We start from the raw sequence: 21,409 nt of genomic DNA, 5'->3' as shown, positions 1-21,409 counted from the left end.
CTTCATATGAGACAAGGTTTTTCTATTCCTCCTCTAGTTTTGCAGTAATTCCTATCAAGTGTAGATATTTTTCAAGCTCTAACTTATCAATTTATCCTTTTACAATTAAATAGATGGTTCATCTTAAGTCTTCCTCTAGTCCTTTTAAAAATGGGTTTTAAATACTTCAACAGTTTTGATGTTTTGAAAGCTACAATGCTTTAGCATGAAAATGAATATATCTAGGTTGTCTTGTAAGCTTTCTTCTTCTTCTTTTCTTAAGGTCAAAGAATTCTTCCTTTTTACTACTAACCCTACAACAATTTATTTTTTAAGGTAAAAGGTGAAAGCCTAAACTATATATTAATAGTCTTGGCATTTACCTTACAACATTATTTCTATTTATCACTAGGAGTTGATTGATCTAGTAGTTAATCCCATAAACCATTGTATTTTTTAATCCTTCAAAGTAGAAAGGACCAATTTTAACTTTTGGTTGTCAATTTCATATCATAGCCATAGGTTTGACAAAGGACCTTGAGCTCAAAGAGGATTTGATTTGGATCCATAATGATAAAAATTGAAGGGTAGGAAGGTTGGGAGATGGGATATTTTGTATTAGGGCATCCTGGTCTAAACTCAAATTATTTGGATAAGTGAATATTGTTTCAACCCTCCTTGCCTCCCTTCTATTTTTGTTATTTATCTCTCCTTCATTTGTGATTTTTGAATAGATTATCCTTGAATATTTCCTTAGTGTTTTGTTTCAAAGTATTAGGTAGTATACTTTGTTAAATAAAAAATTATTATTATTTATTAGTATCTTTTATTTTTGGTATTTGTGGTTAGGGTGTGTTGGTAAAAAATCTTCCATGGGGTCCTCAATTTATGTCTAGGCACAAAAAGAAAATTTGTGTGCTTTTTAAATCAGACTAAATGTTTGAATTCCTAATGACACCTAGTGTAAAAACTGAAAAGGTGGGAGAAATGGGTGTGTTGGAACCCTAAAATTTGCAATTTTTAGAATTCCAAATTCCAAGACAAGGAGCAAGAAAAATTCTAAATATATATATATATATATATATATATATATATTGAATAGGTACAAGTAATATATATTATATTTGTTGCACAATATGAAACCATAACATAAACACAATAATGGGCATAAAAAATGGAGTGTGAAGCACCAAAGGGGGTATTTACATCATTTAAAGACCATTTATCCATTATAGACCCATAAAATAGCCTTAAAATACCTCTAATATGCCTAAACAACTTGTAAAGTGACAATTAATTACATAAACTAAGGCAATTTCGGGATTTGGAATTATTTTTATTTAGAAGGGGGGTGTCTTTTCACCCAAAGGGGTATGAAAACCATTCAAACACATATATATGTGTGATGTAAAATGTAAGGAGAAAAAAAGGAGAAAGGAGAGACAAGAATTGGGGGCAATTTTGTACTTCTAAACTTTTTATCAAAAATAACCAGTTGCATTTTCTTTCTCATATGTGTTGAGAGTTAACATATTTTTAGAAGGCAGTTGCTTATGATATTATCTAAAAGTGGATAAGGTTATTTGTGTTCTTCCAGTAAAATTTTGTGTTTTATATTGTAGATTTGGATCAAAAAGATTTACTTGCGAATTGTAATTGTTCCTTGTATTTCTTCCTTGGATGGTCTCTTAAAAGTTAGGGTTAAATTCATTCAAGAAATTTACAATATAGACATTGAAGTAGAGCTCATAAGAAACAGTAACTGACAGACTCATTGAGAGGTGGTGGGATTAAAAACTGTCTCATAAGTTTACACAATAAGTCCTGAAGAAATATAAGACTCTGTAGCCAAAATAGGAGGAAAGGCACTGATCATTTGTAAACAAACCCTTTAACCATACCAGCTACCCTTTACCTTTAAGAATTAGGATTAGTAGAGTAGGTATAGTAAGGTAATTTAGCCAAAGTGTAACATATATACCTTTGTAAGATACATAGATCAATACACACATCTGAAATCAATCTGTTTGAGAAACTTATGCCATTATGAAACTAGGAGATATCAGATTAAGACACTAAATCTGCTATAAAAATCATTAGTTGAAGGAACAACTAGTGAGTAGGTATACCCGCCTAGGTCCTGCAGAGCCTAAAGTGAGAGAGTTAGTAACCAAATAGGTTCACTCTATAAGTTGGCCAGGTCAATTGGAGGGTTTGATCATAGGAGTTGGCATTTCCTTAGAACCTATCCAATCTATTGATTTGAGACCCAACAGGGTGTTCACTAGTCTAAGCATGATAGTTAGGAATCATTCACAATCCCATCAATTTCATTGGAGAACAACCAATTAGGCCAAACTTCAATCCCTGAGGAGAGTTGGGCACTTGTGATTTTTTATTCTCTTTTGATGTTGATATGATTGGATATGATGGAGAGAAGAAAGGATGCAAGAACTAAGAAATTGACAAGAATCAACATAAACAAAAAGATATAAAACTGGAAATCAAAAAGTAAGCTTAAATCTAGAAATGGGATGCAAATTGGAACCTCTATATGAAATTTAGACCTGAAAGTATTGGTCTATAGAGAGAGTCACCCAAGACTAGAGGTGTTTTTGTAGATATGATGTGTATTTTCTAGATCAATGTGCTATATATATCATCCTCCCAAAATTTTAGTGGAAAAGTGTCAGTCATTGAACCAATGTTCCATAGACCAGGAGTTTTTGCCTATTTAAAATCTAGAATTGTGTGTCCTTGTCTACACTTTTCCAATTAGAAAATCTTGTCATTGGATCTATAACCTATGCATAGAACTGAGAAGTATTGGGCCATAAAGGGGTTTTCCTAAGTCAAACCTTGGGTAGGAATTAGCCTCCACTACAACAATGATAATTAGAAAAGAGCTTACCTTTGTAGGGCAGAGGCTGAAAAACTCAAGGAAATGTAGAATTGACAAGTGATACCTTTTTCCATGATCTTCTTGCCTTTAAGTATCGTGAAAAAATGTTGTTGTATGATAGGAGTTTATGCATGTCTTCACTCAGGGAGGAAACACATCATGGACGATAACATAAATGTTTAACTTTAGATTTCTCCTTCACCATCTTGAAGATACCTCATTTCTTTGCTTAATTGGAGTCTGAATTGGAATTGAATTCTTGTAGAGAGATGATAAGAGATGTTCAAATGAGACAGTAAAAGTTGTATTTACACACAACTTCACCAAACAATTTGATCAATCAAACCCCGAGTTGGAATTATCCTCATGCCAATACTCCAAAGGAAGCCCTGGGAGTCTCACCCATAAAGGAACCATTTCAAAAAAGGCATCAGACATATCTATAGTGGGGACCCATATTTTTAGGGTAAGTGAAGACCTACCCACAACACATGGTCCCCACAAAAAATAACTGGGACATCTTCAACACAAGAGAACGCAAAGGAGAAAAAAACCCTCGGAAGAGCAAAGACCTCAACCTGTCCTTTTAGCTTCCATCTTTTACTCACAAAAAACCTAACCAGGTCGATGTTAGGTCTCGAACGAGAAAACTTACCAACAAGGGAAAGCTCCATCAAAGCAATGTTGTGGTCAATCACCTAGTCTATGATGGCAAGGGCTATCTTTCCATTGTCCTTATCAGAGATAACAGAAACAGAGGGAAGGAAGACTTGCCAATCAGTTTGATTCCAAATAAAGAGGCGCACACTCTATAGCACCCGTGATCTTATGGTTAGATCGAGGATCTCAAAGCCCGCCTTAAGGGTCCCATCACCCAAGTCCACTTGAAACCCCGTATTCGGGTGGAAAACTCCAATTACAGATCCTACTTAAACCCGTCTATCGTCATCAATTCAATTGTAATGTGTTAAAGAATTCTTAGTTATTGAAACACTTTATTGTTATTAGTATTGTTAATATTATAATTTAATCATGAACTTTAATTAATCTAAGTTCCAGAATTGAAATAAATATCTATAAATAATCAAATCCCTTTACTTATAAATTTTTGTTTATATATATACATACAAAACATATTTTAACTCAATTGGTAATTAAAAATTAAAAATTAAAAAATATCGGATTTGATAGCAAATCGACCGGAAATATTATTATCAAGGCAGATAGAGAAATCTAATTAAAGATTTTAATTATGGTTAAGGACAGATCGGTAAAAATAAACATCTGTAATTTTAAGAAAACATGATCGACCTATTATTGGAATCCTAAAGATAATTAATGACTGACTTTCCAGAGAGAAATTCTACGAAAAACTAAATTTCGCGGTTGAATATAGAAATTGAAGAAGAGGTTTTCAGCAAAACATAAGGAAAAAGGGGAAAATACGATTTTGATTGCAGACCAAGAGAATTCCAGGAAAGAAGAGAATGGTGCCAGATAAGAATCGTTTTTGTCTAATCAATTCCAGAGAGATCTACTCCAGCCTGGTGAATTTGGAAGGAAGGAAATGGTCATTGCTGAAATTAAAAAAAATGGAATGCCCGCTGATCAAAACAATCCAAGAAAACCCACGATACAATTCCCAGCCAAGCGTGGTGGGAAGAGAAAGGTTGGAGTCAGTCGATTCCATAAGGGATCGATTCCCAGCTTGAAAGGGAGATTTCACCAATTCCAAAATTTGACAAGGGCAGCTGCTAACCACAGCAAACAGAAAAAAAGAACCAAAATCAGCGATGAAATATCCAAGCAAATGGAAAATAAGAAAGAAACAGCGTTGCGATTTGGCAAAACATGGTAAGGAGAGATGATTTCCCGCTGGCATCGATTTACCCAGCCATAGGTTGTATTTGCTAGCCAAGAAAGAAAAATACGAGGCAATTATAAACCCCACGCAGTACCAAACCGAGGTAGAGAAGGAGAAAACAACGTGGCAGCCTCTGTACAAGGAAAAATTACCCTCCAAGTGATGGCGTCAAAATCCAACATATATGCCAAATAGCAATCACAGCGATATATTTGTGATTACATTGTTGTTATTTGTGATTACCATTGTTGTTATTTGTGATTACCGTTGTTATTAAATAAATAAGACAAGTACGAAATGAAACAATAGAAAATTACCCAACCAGGAATCGTGAAGAGGAGGATGGGAGCGAATTTCTCCAACCAGTCCAAGGTTCGATTTTTCCAATGCCTATGTCTTTTGAATGGTATCTTCAATCGTTTATATGCTTTCAGGCTGAGGAGTTAATTCCTAAATGCATGGATTTAATTCATTTAAAAATTTAGAAAATAAGGAATTTAAGCGAGCATAACTGATAACTGATTTGTAGTAATCAGTTATGAATGCATGACTTATGCATTAAGCTATCTTTGCTCAAAAATCTTAGTCACAGCAGTTACTTTAGTTTTCGAATCCTAAATTTTATTTTAATTTTTTATTATTTTCAAATTTAATATTTAATTTGGTGTTTGCACAAGGTTTCAGTCCATTGCAGAAGAGCTAGGAGACTCCTCCTCGGTATCTTCAACGATCAACTTACAACCACCTCACACTCGACAAAAACGTCACATCACAACAAACAAACAAACAAACAAACAAAAACTCATTACATAATTCATTATTTCATAAAATATCGCTAATAGCATTAAATATCTTTAATAACATCACATTAAAAAAAATGTCATTAGCACATTTATTAGCATAATAATATCACATGTCAATAATTTTAATGTCAAACAAGTTAAAGCAATCTAAAACTTATTGACCTAAATCAGGTCGTGACACATTGACTTACTAAATTATTTCATTATTTTAAAATATCTTTCCTCGACCTGATGATGGACGAAGGAGTGATCCTAAATGTTATAAAAAGTTTATATGTTATGCTTTCCAAGAGCATGTCTCCTATTCTAATGGCTGGTTAAAACTTGACATCTTTAATGATATAAACGAAGTGTGCACCATAGAAAATACATCAAAGAAAGAAGTTAAAGGTTTGTATGCCTAGCCTATCAAAATCTATTTATCAAACTGCACTCATGGGTTTCAATTTAATTTATCACCAAAAGGGCTCTTAAACACAAAATGTTATCAATATGGAAAAAGACAAAGCACGGTTGCCCTCGTATTTAGGACCAACCTTAGCTATTAAAAAGAGTTGAAAAAATGGCAACATTTTATTTGATACACTGGAACAAATTTACATATATAAATTTACTATTTGTATTTAATAGCAGTGGGTATTCCATAACAGACGGGGGATGCTCCAATTAAGTAAGGAAGCTTACATGCACCACGGCATTTCCCAATACAAGACCCTGTTCTTACTTCACTTATACTTTTTATTCTTATGGATTTATCAATATCTTGTTCCGAAAGTAATAGCTGGAATTGCCGACATTTAGTTTTATCATCCTTCAGTTTCTGCTTAGATCGTAACACCCTTTTAACACTATTTTGGCCACTAATTGTAAGGTTTTGAATCTCCTCAACCACATCCACATCATCACAATGGCTAGACTTTGCTTCAAGCCAACTATGGAGCAGAACCCTGCTAAATCTATCAATATCACCATCTGTCACATCCCAAAGGTTGGCTATAATACAAGGGCAACCTGTAATCAAATATGACAATGGTACACCGACTGGTTCATAATCCCCTCTATAAGAAAGACGGCCACTGCTACATCCCATAAGAACTACAGCTGCACAATAATCCAGCCTCCTGATATTTCTTTCAGGAATATATTGTTCTCCTGGCCAAATGCATAAAGATATAACTAGTCAGTATTGTGACACCAACAGACTTGCATGTGCATTATAAGTTCAATTTCCAGAATAATTTTGAAATTAAAAATGTAAGAGCATCTTATTACACTAAATCTATGTGCTTTTATTACTTACGAAGTACCAATTGATTTTTTCAAGTTTATCAATACAAAGTTGAGAAAGAGAGGAAGAAAGAATTAAGTGATCAAACCATTAATTTGAATCATAGAAAAGTAAACAAACATATTAAGAAATAAAAGAAAATCAGCATTAAGCACATACTGATGCACAACAAGAAGAATTTGCAACAGGCAATTAACCAGCACCAGCCATGTATAGAGAATTCTCTACACTTTGTTTTACATGCAAATGCCATATTTGGCATATGGGAACAGTGTTTCACAAAATGCAATGACCTTTTCAAGGCAACCTGCCTTTATTAATGTTGTCATAATAAATGATTTCCCTATTAAAGTCCTAAGTACAAAGGCCCCTAAGATCATTGCATTTATCATTTACCCATTATCAGTGCATGGTTTCAATATTAAATAGAATGCTTCTATTGTTTTTCAGAGTGAATTTTCCATTTGAATCTTGACACAGGTAGGCAAGAAAAAAAAGAACAATCCAAGCAGGGTACATGTTGAGATAATTATTGCATGACAAACAAGTTCAAAAATAATCCCAAGCAGGCTGCCAATCATTCAAACACAAAAGTCTCATAAAGTATGAAACACAGATTATTCTACAAAAGTTGAGAAGATCAATCTTAACAGAGAACAGTACATTTCAACATGAAGGATAAAAATGAACGTCAATCCAACCACTTGTGGTTTGGGCAAAACCCCTAGGTGGTTGAGATTATATGATTTACTATTTGAATATCAGGAAGAATCCTAACCAAAACAGATGGCTGGGAGTTTGACATTTCTAAACCACTGACAGATTTTTCTGGTCATTCAACTGTAGGCTGGGGCTTGGAAGCAGAAAATAGAATTTCTAGTCCAACCTAGAATCTCTTGGATATTCTCATTAACAATTCCAAATGAATCTACCTAAAAATTGTGCCAAACAAATTCCGTAAGCATTTTGCACCCAAATGTGCTTGATTCTTTTGCCAATTCAGTAACCTACGAAGATTGAAATTAGCAGATAATGATCCAATAGAAGAAGTGATGAAAGTGGTAATGCATGTCTGTATGGTAGGCAATAGATAAGAAGGGTACTGAATGGTAGCTATTGCTCCACTACTAGAGCCATGGCATCATGTTACAATTTTCCCCAGGTCAAATAGGTGTTAAAGAAGATAACAAATTGATCTCAAACAGCTATCACATAATGCTTTAGCTGGCATTGGCTTCATTAAAACTATTGACTCCAATAGTGTTGTCACCATAGAATAAAAATTTGTTAGTACTCATTAGCTATAATGCTAGGCCAATAAATCACCAACACCTTTGATTTGATCAGGACACCCTTTTCAAATTTTCATGTTATAGTTTAGAGATATTTTTAGTGAATCCGTCATTTAATTTGTATGACTTTCTCTTCCTGTCTTCTATAAGCATCACTAATTTGCTTTACATTAAACCATAAACAAAGCCCAGCCCAGTACGCTAGAGAAAGAAATCTATTATACTCCACATTTAGGCCTCAAGAATTCCACCAAAGTACCTTTAACTAAATTTATCACAAATATTTCCAAAAACAAAGTGGACATTACAAGACCAAGGGGTCAATTGTTGCCACTTTCAGTTCAAGAGCACAAGAATTCAATCATCTGTAAATCCTTGCTATGACAGTTTTGTAACCAGTGTCTTGGTCCTCAGTGCAGAAAACAACTTTGTAATGGTCCAGACTCCAAACAATCTAAAATATTGCAAAGAACAGAGAAACAGAGGCAGAAAATATGTAAATATTAATTGATGACAAAACTGCCAGTTTTCATTAGGCAGAAATTCAGCAACTCCCTCAACATTTTCACAACTACCAGTTTCAATCATGTACCAGTTCCATAACCGACCTGACAGTTTCATAATGTCCCAAATTGTTTCTTAACCAGTAGGCTTTTGTAAACCATAGTTTCATAATATAAGGAAGTTGATGAGTTTTCAACATTTTCTCTTTCCATTCCAAGCATTTGAAACTGAATATAGCACCCACTGAGGATTCCAAAGACATAAAAGGACAAGCAAAGTCTGGGGCAAGGTTTGACTCTCATTCTAAGATTACATATGTTCAATTTTTTACTGTTGCAAGTGAAGAACATGGGATTTACATAGAGTTGTTTCTAAAACATAAACAAAATTGTAAAAGACTGTTAGTGGCATGAAGAATTTTAGCTCACTCTTCTGGAGTTCTTTTCCCATTTATGGGTTTCTTCAGGTGTGTCTCTCCATTTCTGTGCATTAGATGATATTTGCTACTGCTGATTGGATGCATTTTCCTTGATTTTCTCATATTCTTGCATAATGGCATAAAGTAATTAAAATTATTAGGCAATTTGAGCTAGAATTTAGTGTATTGGAAGTGTTTGTGGAGTTGACATATTCAAGTATCCACAATTGAGGATAGTTAGGAAACTATCTCCAACATTTTACAGATCAATTACATGAACAGAAAAAAATCTCATGATTGATTCATAAACAGTCAATGTGCCAATACTGAGACTATCATTAACCCATTAAAAAAAATTGGATCAAATTCTTCAAAAGCATTATTACAGGCACACAACAAAAACAGAGATTTTATTGTTAAAACCTAGTCCAAACATAAAAATTGCAACCCAAAATGCTGTCTTATTTGTAAAACTATTCTAAATAAGGTTCAAATGTTTAAGTACCATACCACTTCCATGTCCAAAATAGATGACAAGGTCATGGTTTTGGAGAGCAAATATGCACTCCTCAGGAGTCGGAATTTCTCCAGATTTTCCCTGTAAAAATTTTAAACCACATAAAATATATTTTAGAAAGGTAAGAATCAACTTATGGTGCAAGACAAATACATGTTAGGCAAAAGTAAAAAAAAATGGAAAAATCTGAAACCAAGAAAAGTTTGTTTAACATATCTTACCTTCCAGCCTCGTTGATTCTTGAACCAATCCTCAAATGCAGCCTGTGTGGTACTGAGGTCTCCACTTGGATTCAACAAATAGAATGCATTGTAAGGGTCCATGACGGGTATCTTAGGTAGCTGTTCTAATGCTACAGACCATGGAATTTTTCTGGCCAATATCTCCTGCTTTGTATTGGTTTTCCGTTTTGACATTTTTTATCTTTTTCATCAAAACTATCCACCATTTGTAAATGACCACTGGAAATCCTTACTGCTGAAATGCTTCCCACAGATGGCATACGATAAACTTCTTGGTTCCGAAGTATTGGCAAGCTTTCCCAAGGAAGTACCTACAATCAAAAAACATACAATATCATTACCATGAACCAGTGCTGATAAAATTTGTAAAAGTATTACAGTGCCACAATTAATGTATTAACCTGTGAATTAGCATCAAGAATTAATGTATTAACCTGTGAATTAGCATCAAGAACAAGTACAACTGGTTCTCTTGGAATGCACATCGTACTTAAATTTTCCAAATCATTTGACAAGTTGCATGGTACAAAACTTTCAGAAGATATGCATTCTGTACTATCTTCTTCTCTTAACAGCTTTTTCTGTTTCCTAGAAGATTTCCTAGGTTTTATCATGAATATTATAATAATTCTTTCTTGATGCTGCACGTTGAAATATGCTGGTAAGTTCTTTTGCAGTTTTTCCAATGATACCCTGACATGCAGATCCTTCATGGATACTGTGAGATAAAACAGAACCATGCATTGTTTCTTTCCAAAGTAAGCTACAAATGCACTTCTCAATTTCACTATTTGTTAGAGAAGGAACACCACCTAACAGAGTTTTCAATAGACCTGTGTCAACAGGAAAGTAATCCTCCTTTTGTATATTTAGTGCTGCTGAATCAACCATTGATTTAAGATTCTGCATATGTGTTTGTAAAGCATCATAGTAAGCTGCTTCTGATGGTTTTCCCAATAAGAGGCATTTCCATGGACCAAGCCAAGAATCTTCAATTCCCCTGTAATTACAAAGGAACACTATTAAAACTGCCTAAAATAATACAAGTCTCTACCAGAAAATGTTAGTTTTCAGATATTATTATGCACCTTAGAAGATTCCCAAGGCAATTGTCAAGTTGCATTCTCCACTTCCACCATCTCTTTTTATCCTCATTACTTGCAACTGGCAGTGCATCAGAAGTGGAAAGGCGACTTTCTTCAAGCAACAAACTAAACTCTTCAGCAACTACATCCATAACCTCATAAGTGTTACCAATATCATTACCTCTCAAATCATCAGCTTCCAGATTCTTGGAGTACAGACTGCATAGGTTGCTGCCCTCCACAGCATCTGTTCTCGTGCCTAACATTACAAATAAAACTCCTGAGTCTCCTAAATTTGAATTTAACTACATAATGCACAGAGCTATTAGAAAATAATTTAGCAATGACATAATATATTTGCTCTATAATGAAGTAAGAAGTGCAAACCATTAAAAGTAGAATGGATGGGCAACAATAGGACTACTGGTGGCCCATCAGAATCAAGTCGTGTGAGGAAAATCCAAGCTGACGTGGAATCACTGAATGATGACTCCTCCAAAATAGATGCATATCTACAATCCAGCAAACTTATGCAGACAATCGTTGGAAGTGGTAGACTCCTAAAGAAATTGGTAACAAATGGTTCGAGACAATCCAGCTTGTCTGGGGTAAGTCTGGAAAAAGTATAAGGTGATCAGAAAACTGCTCAAATATAAATCCAGAAGTGATACTGTTACCAAATTTCACATCCAATGATTAATAATCACCTGAGGGCTTGCTGGACTCTTTCTATCACATCCCTAGAATTATTGTGCTGCAAGTGCAAACTAACTTCAAAAAATTGAAAAATATTCTCGCATTTATCTCTAGCATTTCAATGTATTAGAAGACTATCATGAGAGTTATTCAAGTGATATAAGCAATATGGAAAGTAAAGTAAAAAGCAACTCACAAGAATTGCAAAAAACAAGAGTTTCTCTTCTGTAGTAGTTGATTTCAAATATACTTCAGAATGAATAAATAATCTGATACTTTTTTCTGTCAGATCACATGCACTAGTTGTATATATTCTGACGCTTGCAAACAATTAACACAAAGGTTCATAGATAATTATAGATAATTTTCTCTATCATCCTTTATAAAATTATTAGCACATTTTGCCATCATCTTTTATTCGATTGAAGGTAAAAATTATACTCATCACTACTACCATCCATCATGTTATTGAGTAGTTAATTTAGATCAGTTATGATTATTTATAGATCATTATATTAATAGTTTGCAGCTGTGTGAGAGTGTCTACAAGTCTTAGGGGATGCAGAAAGTATATTCCCCTCTACTTACAAGATATCCATGTTAATTCTTTGATGCCCCAAAAAATGTTCCTTCATTTCCCTAATGCCAAAAAGTATAAAAAACATAGAAATATGTATAATGGTCCAGGAGTGACCAAAGTGGGTGACAAGAACGCAAAAGTACATCCAGTTAAAATAGAAAAGCAACTGAAACAGCAATGTAAAAAAACTCAAAAAATACTGAACAAAAGAAATGTAAAACTAAGTAGAGAAGGTAATCCCAAAAGCAGATAAACATTAACCAGCTAAATTACCGGTCCTGGTATTAGTTCGAGTTCGGTTCACAGGTTCAGGCAAAAGAAAAAAATGGGATTGGGATTGTTTTGGGTTGGTCCATACAAAAATATATACATATTTCCAGCCGTCGTTAAGTTCAAAATACCACACATAGCATCATTTATTGTATAATAAATAAAACAATTATAAAAATAAAAAAACATTACAGTGTCAATTACTCAAACTCGAATGTCATTATATATATTATAATTAAAAAATAACAATGTAAAGCATCAACAATCAGCCATCATAGATCAAGCATCATATGGGCTTTCAAAAATATCATCACCATTCATATTTGATGATGTAGGTACAAGTAAATTAGAAGAACCACAATGCCATTGGCAGTGAAACTAGCACCAGCACTAGCAAATACACAGTCGGATAACCGATAAACCATATTATTGAAATATTATAATAGGCATTGTATACTAACTACAACGTCGCCCACAAATAAAAAGGTTACTTTCTAGAAAACAAGGAAAACAAGTAAGCATCAAGTAACATTACGGAAAATTGTTCAACTTGATGATGATAATATAGACGAGCACCTATAGGAAAACTTAGAAGCATAATTCGCAAACTTGGACTTCCAAAGTACTTGGCAAATCAAATAAGTTCCATGGGGTCTAGCTGTAGTTACCCCAACAAGGTTGAGGGGTGATGCCCCTTGCAAGGATCTATGAGTAATGCAATGTTATAGATAAGATGTCCCAAACACTTCCTAAATTCAACCAAAACATGCCAAGGAGTTTCAAAACAATAAAAGAGTAATATTTGAATCAAAGGAAGAAAAGAGGAGATGGTAGAGTTGAGCAAAGAGGACCGGACCAAAACTGCACAAGGACTTTCAATAGGCCTTGGGTAAGGTTACTCTAATGGAAGTGACAAATGCATAGCTAGAGCATGAGTTCAGAAGTTGGATAACTACTTGGTTCATAAGCCTATCTCGATGAGTTTGCCAACAAACTCATTGAGAGGTTTGATAAAAAGGATTTTGAATCATGTTTTAGAGAGTAGGCACAGCGCAAGCAATATGGGTCTCTGGACACATACATAGCAAAATTTCAAAGACTTCCAGTAACGATTCCTAGTATCATAGAGAGGAGTGTCTTTTTCAATGGACTGATGGTGCCCGTGTTACAAGAAGCCATGAGGAAAGCAAGAAGTGTGGAGGTGGCTGCACCAAGAAGCAAATCCCAATCAAAGCCCTTTGAAAGCAAGAAGGATGAGAAACATTTTCACAACATGTTGGTAAACAGATTTATCACTGCGAATGCTACTTCAAAAATGACTTTGTTTGCCCTATAAGCAATGACAAAGGTTTACAACAGTTGAAGAGATCATTATAGAACATCAATCTTCCTTTGCGTTTGAGGGGGCAGCTCCATTGTATGATCGAGGAATAAGGTATTTTTGGAGTTAACTCAAAAATGCATAAGAAAATAGAAGCAATATAAGGAGAAATGTATACTAACTTCTGAACTTTAACACATTTAAGTCAAGATACCAAGAACATGATTATGTTTGTCACTAATCTAATTCACACATGACATTTAGAAAAACAAAGATTATTATTAATGAGAAACATGAACATCAACAATAATGCATAGGAAACAAGTTGAATGCACATCCAAAACTTTCCTCTCTATTGCTTTGCTTGAACAATATTCTCCAAGGTCCCATGTACAATATCTCATGTAAAGGGTCGGAACCCTTTTTACAACATCTTAAAACATATATATAAGCTTAGGTGAGATAGCCACTTAGGTTAACTACCCAACCACTTTTTGTAACCACTTAGCATACCCACCTAGGTAACCACTTAGGATAACCACCTAGGATAGTTACTTAAGATAACCACTTAGCATAATCACCTAAGTGATTACTTCAGATAACTACCTTTTTGGAGACATGTTAGGATTTATCTATCTTTTACATTAATAAAGCCCAAAATCTAACTTTAATTAAGAAAGCACACAAGTCATATTACAATAACATTGTTGTCCTCAATTTTTGATTTCAAAAATTGGACTATCACATGGAAATTTATATTTAAAAATGAAAAAATTTACTCTACGGCACGCTTCCCGAGGTAGAAATTCGCCCCATCCTTGGACTGGATCGATTGTTGATCCATCCCCAAGCTACGTTTCGAATTTCGTCGCGTTTCAAGTCCGTTTGCTATGTTTTTGCTTCAATGTAGGGGAAGTTTTCGATAATTACCAGTAACTAGTAATTTGTTTTTTAAAACCCCCTTGAAGCTTTTGGTCTTGTAGGGGAATTTTTCTCCAATTACAAGTTTTTGGAAACTGGTAAAAAGGGTTTTAAAACCCCCTTTACTAGTAGAATGACTTAAGTGTTTTATAAAACTTGTAAATGGGTTTTTAAAACCCCTTTACATGTTTTTATGACTTAAAGTTATTTTTATTTTTAAATAGAACTTGTAAATGGGATTTTAAAATCCCTTTACATGTTTTAAGTAAAATCACTTGTAAAGGGAATTCTATTTCCCTATTACAAGAAATTTAACTTGTATTTTCTTTTCTAAAACCCGAAATTCGCCTTAGAGGCAAAAATATGAACATTTTGAAAACTTCTTGTTTCATTTCTAAAACCCGAAATTTCTCCCATGCCTTTGCAAACTGATTTGGGTTTGAATGTTTTGGAGGAAGGATAGGGATTCCTTCCAAATGCGGATTTGCTGCAACTTTGAAGGATTCAAACCCTTGTTCTACGCATCTATCAAACTCATTTTCGCCATTTGTCTTCTTCAACGTTTTTTTTTTCTAAATCATGCATTTGTGCCATTTGCCATGGTTTGGAGGTTCGAATCTACCCTTTCCTAAGGCGTTTTTTATTTAATCATAAATGTGTTGGATTTCAAGCTTCATTCAAACCGTTTTGTGGGCATTTTGGGGAATCGATTTGCAAAAACGCCCTAAAAACCAGTCACATTTTTTGCAACTTTCGCACCTTTCTCATTCAAGGTATGCTTTCAATTCTAAATCATTTTTGCTTTCTCTTGTATTTAATGATGAATCAAATCATTTTCGAACTACTTCCTTGGCATTTTTATAGCAAATCGGTTTTTCTTTGGTCACCACGCGTGGCTAAGTTTCTTCCTTTGTTTAAATTCTATTTAAAGGGTTTCATCTTCCATGTTTGGTTGACTCTACAAGCTTGGATCTCTCCTCATCTTTTCAAGGTAATTTTTATTTTTGTATTTCTTTCTTGTTTCTTTCCTTACATTTTCTTGTTTAAAGTTTTGGTTTTGTTCATGTTCATATTGGGTTTATGAGAGGAAATTCCCCATTTTACAAAGAAATTTGTAAAGTAATGTGTTCTTCCCCATTGAAAATTCTCCTTCTTTACTTGCATTCGGGTTTTAGAAACCCGATTGCAAGTAAGAGGAAAATATGTGTTCTTCCCTTTTTTTTGGACAAAGACTTAACCTTCTTTGATCCAAAAGATCAAGTTTCAAAACAAGAAAAATGTGTTCTTCCAAATATGTTCTTCCCAATTTGCAATCTTCCCAATTTGCAAAGAAATTTGCAAGTGTGAAAAGTTCTACCTCAAGATGCGTTCTTCCCTTTTTGGACAAAGACTTAACCTTCTTTAGTCCAAAAATCAAGTTTCAATGACGAAAAAATCAAGTTCTTCCCAATTTCGGGTTTTGAAATCCGGATTGCAAGTTGAAAGTCCTTCCCATTTTGGCATGACAAAGTTCCAAGTGATCTTCCCGAAATTCATTTTTACCTATCCGTTTCCAATTCCCTCATCCGTACTTATCATCTTCGTCATTTCCCACATGCCTAAATACCTTTTTTCCGTCCATTCCTTCGATTTTCAGTTTGTAAATAAGTTTGCATTTGGATTTAGAAAACCAATTGCAAATGTGTTCTTCCCAACTTCCAAACTGAAAATTCATTCTCCTTCCATTTATTCATGCTTTGTGTTTTGCAAGTTTAATTGCATTCGGAATTTAAAACCCAATTGTACGTTTGTACTTCCTCCTTGTGTACTTGCGAAACATGTTTCAAAACCCGAAATAAGTCAAAAGCTTATTTTTCCACCTCTTATATCTCCTCTCACAAAGCCAAAATACGAAAGTTGAACTTTCTCATTTGGAGGAGTGAAAATGTCTAAAGATACTGACTTTGATATTGTCTTGATACTCTTGGATTTACATTGCAACATTCCCAGTTGTTTCCAGATGACAGATGTATCATCATCTCCCACTCCAAAAAAGATGAAATACAAGTATGATAAATACCATAATGAAGTTCCGCAGTCACAGATCTCCTCCTCCCTTGATCATATCAAGGATACTGAGATAGGGCATGTTGACATGTCCGAATTCATACAAAGGATTGAAGATCCGAAGGAGGGTGATATGCAACGGTTGCTGGACAGCCATATCCATCATGCCGCATCCTTTCCAGTTGCTGCCCTAGAACCAAAATTTATTCTAGCATGTGCTCATCATTTTGACAAAGAGACACGAGTCATTAGAAATGATGACGGGGAAGTGATCGTTCGCCTGGATGCAGAAGCTATAGAGAAGGTTTTCAAAATACCTTCCGAAACCATTTATATAGAGATCTCTAAGCAAAGTGCAGCTGAATACTTTGCCAAAAGGGAGAAAGATTGTAAACGTCATATCAACAAATGGATTCATGAACCTCGCACTGCGCTTACCAGGTGGGCAAAGTTATATCGGTCTGATTTCAAGAATGAGATCGGTGATACTATTACTCTTCTTAGCCGTATGATGGGATTGGAGCATTCCAATGTTTTTGAACCTTGGATGTACCAATTTATTATGTTAGTAAGGCAGTCTCAGCACATCTGTTGGGGTGAAATCATCAGTGATGCTTTGTGTGAGCAACTTGCAGTCGTCCCTACTACCTTCACCTTCTACATGAATTCATATCTCGTGTATATTGCTGCGTCACTTAGACATTTCCCAGGTCTTTCCACCAAGGGTGACCGCATGCTTGTACCGGTTTGGGAATACTATGATCAATTGCCTCTAAGATCAAGTAGGTCTCATTTCAGAAGGGTTCAGGACGCTTTCTTTGGTCATTATTTGTGTCAATTTGACAAGAACCTGAAGAACAAAAGAGTCTCAGATGAAGCATGGGAAAAGGTGAAAGAATATGGTTGTTTGTTTCTCCAATTTCCAACTTTTACCTACATGAGAGTTGGATGCTATAGCGGGCAGCCTTACATGCTCCCACGATACCCAACAGATAAGATTATTCTCATGGAATTGGGAAGGCAGATCATGGCTGTGCATACACACCAGTCAGTTAAGCACAAGGTTGGCATGGGTATTTCTTCCAACAACCCATTGAAGATTGGTCAATATTCTCTAATGACTTCAATCAAGGCCAGGGCTATGGAGACTGAGTTGCAGGAAATCAGACTCAAAAGATTCAAACCTAGAGCTGATTTCGATTACCGAGGCATGAAGGAGAAGATCAAGAAGACCTTCATCCATGTACACCGGATAGAAGACATCTGGGCTGATCTTCGTACCAAAAAGGAGATTCGCAAGATGGATTACTGCCGACTCACTTCAGAACAGATTGTGGATCTAAACCTCGTGAACATGCCACAAGGTATGATTGATGATGGTAACGTTCTTGATCCTGAGTTTGTCAATCAGAATGTTGATGAGGCTCCGCTTCCTTCTATCCACTGGTCCCACAAGGAAGGCACTTCTATCTTGGATAGATTCCAGTCAGTTCTTGCCAATACCAATATCTGGCTAAAGAATAATGGTGTCAAGCTCATTAAGATTAAGGTTGGGAAAGAAGATGATTCTACAAGTCCTCTTGGGCGGAAGTCTGAAATTCAACTAGACAACAAAGAAGGTGCATCCTCTTCTAGTACGAGGATTAAATTGCGAGTCAGCCGTGCAATGGTGCTTCCTCCTCAAGAAATAACAGTTCAAGGCAAGGAGAAGCCACAGTTGGAAATTCATGTGATTGATCCTGAAGCTTCAGAGGAAGAAACTCAATCTAATAATGCTCCTCAGTCACTTTCTATAGAGTCTCCACATAATTCTCTTTCTTCACTTCCTATTGAGGTACCCATGTTTCCTCCTATGATAGATGTGAGCTCACAATCTGCCCCTTCAGTTTCAGAATCTCCGCAGAACGTCCTCCCACTTTCAGCAGCAGAACCATCTCAAGGCCATCCTCAAGAAAATTTGTTGAATATCTTTTCAGAAGATCCTTCATATGTACTTGTGTCTGATATTGATACTTCTATGACCTGTTTTGATGAGTTCATGACATCTTCATCACATCCTGTCGTCACTCAGCAGACTATGGTGGCTATCCAGACGGACACTTCTCCCAAGGTCACCACTGTTATTCAAACAGAAACTGCTTCTCCCTCTATCCCAGAATCAGAGTTAATGGCTTTACCTCCATGGCTCAGTTCCTTCACTGCAAAGAGGAAGAAGCAGGTGATCTCACCTGATCCCTTCGACTACCAATAGTTGAAACAATCAAAACCTAAAGTTGTTAAGAGGGCAAAGACAGTTTCAAGGGTGATCGTTGATGAAAACCGGATGAGAGTGGCAGAGATTGTTGAACCAATATCAGATAAACCAGTTGAAGAAATGCAAGCAACTGATTATCGGATCACCAAAGTTCAACTGGGTAAGCAGACTCATGAGGTGGTCAAGCACGATGCTCAACAAACAGTGGCTACATGGGTACAACAATATGATGAGGTGTTGACCAAGAAAGATCAACTGGAAGTAGAGAATCAAAGACTCATGGCAGCTATCCAAAGTATTACTCAACCTTCAAGTGGAGAAGGCCAAGTACCTATTTCTTCCAGGGTCAGCGAACCAATCCAAGGTATCGAGAGAGCCGCCCAAAAGGTTCAAGCCTTAGACACCTGGGTTGATCAACTGCATGACTTATGTTCACAAGTCATAAGACAACTATTTGAAACGATGGTTAAATTGGAGATCATTGAAGATAAGTTGAATCAAATCTTGGGTGCTTTCAAGCTAAACCTGGAGAAGGTTGAGGGAAATTTAGTTTCTTGGCGAAAGATGCCTCAACATCAGTTGGGCATTCTTCAGGTGCATGACGTGATTCCTTCCAGAGTCACGTACATTGAATATGAGGAACTCCTAGAGAACAAATCTCTTGTTCTCAAATCACTCATTGAAGAAATTGATGAAACCTTAAAGTTGCGTGAAGCAGTCTTTCAAGATGTAACCTCCCATTGCAAAAAGGCATCCTGCGACATTTTAAATCATAATGATGAGCTGCTGCCCGAGGAAGAAGTTCTTGCAGACCTGCAACTCAAGATTCATGATGAATGGAGAAGTGAGCAATTCTCAGTCGCTTCCATTCAAATATTGATTAAATATCAAACTGAGTTGCAGGAAATCCGGTCAGCATTGGAAAAAGGGAATTCCACGCTATGCCAATGCCATGATGTCATCGTAAAAACTAGGGTGGTGGCTATGAACACTCATGAACCAGATCCTGATGAATTGCAGAAAGTTATTCAGAAGTTCGAATTGTTCATATCTTCAAGAGTTGCAACTTAAGTGTTTTTAACACTTGTTGTAAAATTTTAAAATTGTAATTTCAGAATTGTAGTTTTCCTTTCGGCAAGTTGTCATCACTTGCATTTTTGTAATTGCAAGTTGTTATCACTTGCATTTTTGTAATTACTGGTAAGGCAACTACAAGTTGTGTCTGATTAGGACTGTAGTTGGAATAAGTCTTAGTTAGTTAATGAAGTCATAATTAGTTGTTGAATAGGTCTTGGTGGTTGAGGGAATTTCTCAAGTTAGTTAGAATCCTCCCACCTTTTTCTCAAGGCTCCTCTCCTATAAATAGAAGAGAGGGTCCTTTGTAATCTTTATCTTTTTGGGAAAGCAAGCAAAAACTCTGCCAAATTTACAGCAAGAAGTCTTTGAGCTTATGTATGTCAATTGAAGGTTTTGAAGAATAATAAAGAAGGATTACTCAATTTTTGAGTCTTTGAGCTACAAGTTTGAGTTTCATTCTTTTTATTTATTCTATGCAAAGTGTTTCTAAAGGAGCTTAGTCCAATCTGATTTGAAGTCTTTGAGCTGCAAGTAGAGAAGATTAATTAAAATAGGAAATCTCTAGAAAGAGCAACAAGTCTTTGAGCTTGCGTCTATTCTTGGGGAAAAGTTACTATTTGATAAGAAATAGCAGCAAGTCTTTGAGCTTGCATTAGTTCTTGTCTTTGTGTTGAAAGAATAGATTATTCTAGTCTTTGTGTTGAAAGAATAGATTATTCCAGTCTTTGAGCTGTTATCTTTTATTCGTTGTAAAATTTAGTATAGCAAAGGGTAGATAGGACTTCCAATAGTCAAGTCTTTGAGCTTGATATTGCTGTCCCGTCCCGAAAGAAGTGACGGAAGTCTTTGCGCTTTCAAGAAACTTTATTTCCTTTCTCTCATTTCACTTGAAAGTAGTTACTGCTGTTCATATTCAATCGCTATCCTTTTTTGTGAAGAGAAAAGGATATTGTCTTTCTTGAAGAAAGAAGGAAGACTACTGTACCATCCTGTTTTTATTTCAGTTTTAGTTAGATAGGGGAGCCTTCCCTTAATTAGGAGAGTTTTTACTCGTGTGTTGTGGTTGAAACCACAATTTTGTATATTTCCCCAAGTGTACAAAATTTTCAACCACAACATGTTGGTAAACAGATTTATCACTGCGAATGCTACTTCAAAAATGACTTTGTTTGCCCTATAAGCAATGACAAAGGTTTACAACAGTTGAAGAGATCATTATAGAACGTCAATCTTCCTTTGCGTTTGAGGGGGCAGCTCCATTGTATGATCGAGGAATAAGGTATTTTTGGAGTTAACTCAAAAATGCATAAGAAAATAGAAGCAATATAAGGAGAAATGTATACTAACTTC

The 21,409-nt window shown here is 35.4% G+C and overlaps 1 pseudogene; it reads right to left on the bottom strand.

Moving 5' to 3' along the window:
• Nucleotides 1–6,102: 6,102 nt before the first annotated feature.
• Nucleotides 6,103–21,409, bottom strand: part of LOC131077703 (separase-like) — a 104,211-nt pseudogene continuing 88,904 nt past the window's right edge.

Source organism: Cryptomeria japonica, chromosome 6, assembly GCF_030272615.1.
Source record: "Cryptomeria japonica chromosome 6, Sugi_1.0, whole genome shotgun sequence".
NCBI classification, from domain to species: domain Eukaryota; kingdom Viridiplantae; phylum Streptophyta; class Pinopsida; order Cupressales; family Cupressaceae; genus Cryptomeria; species Cryptomeria japonica.
This window is presented reverse-complemented; position numbering and strand designations above follow the sequence as displayed.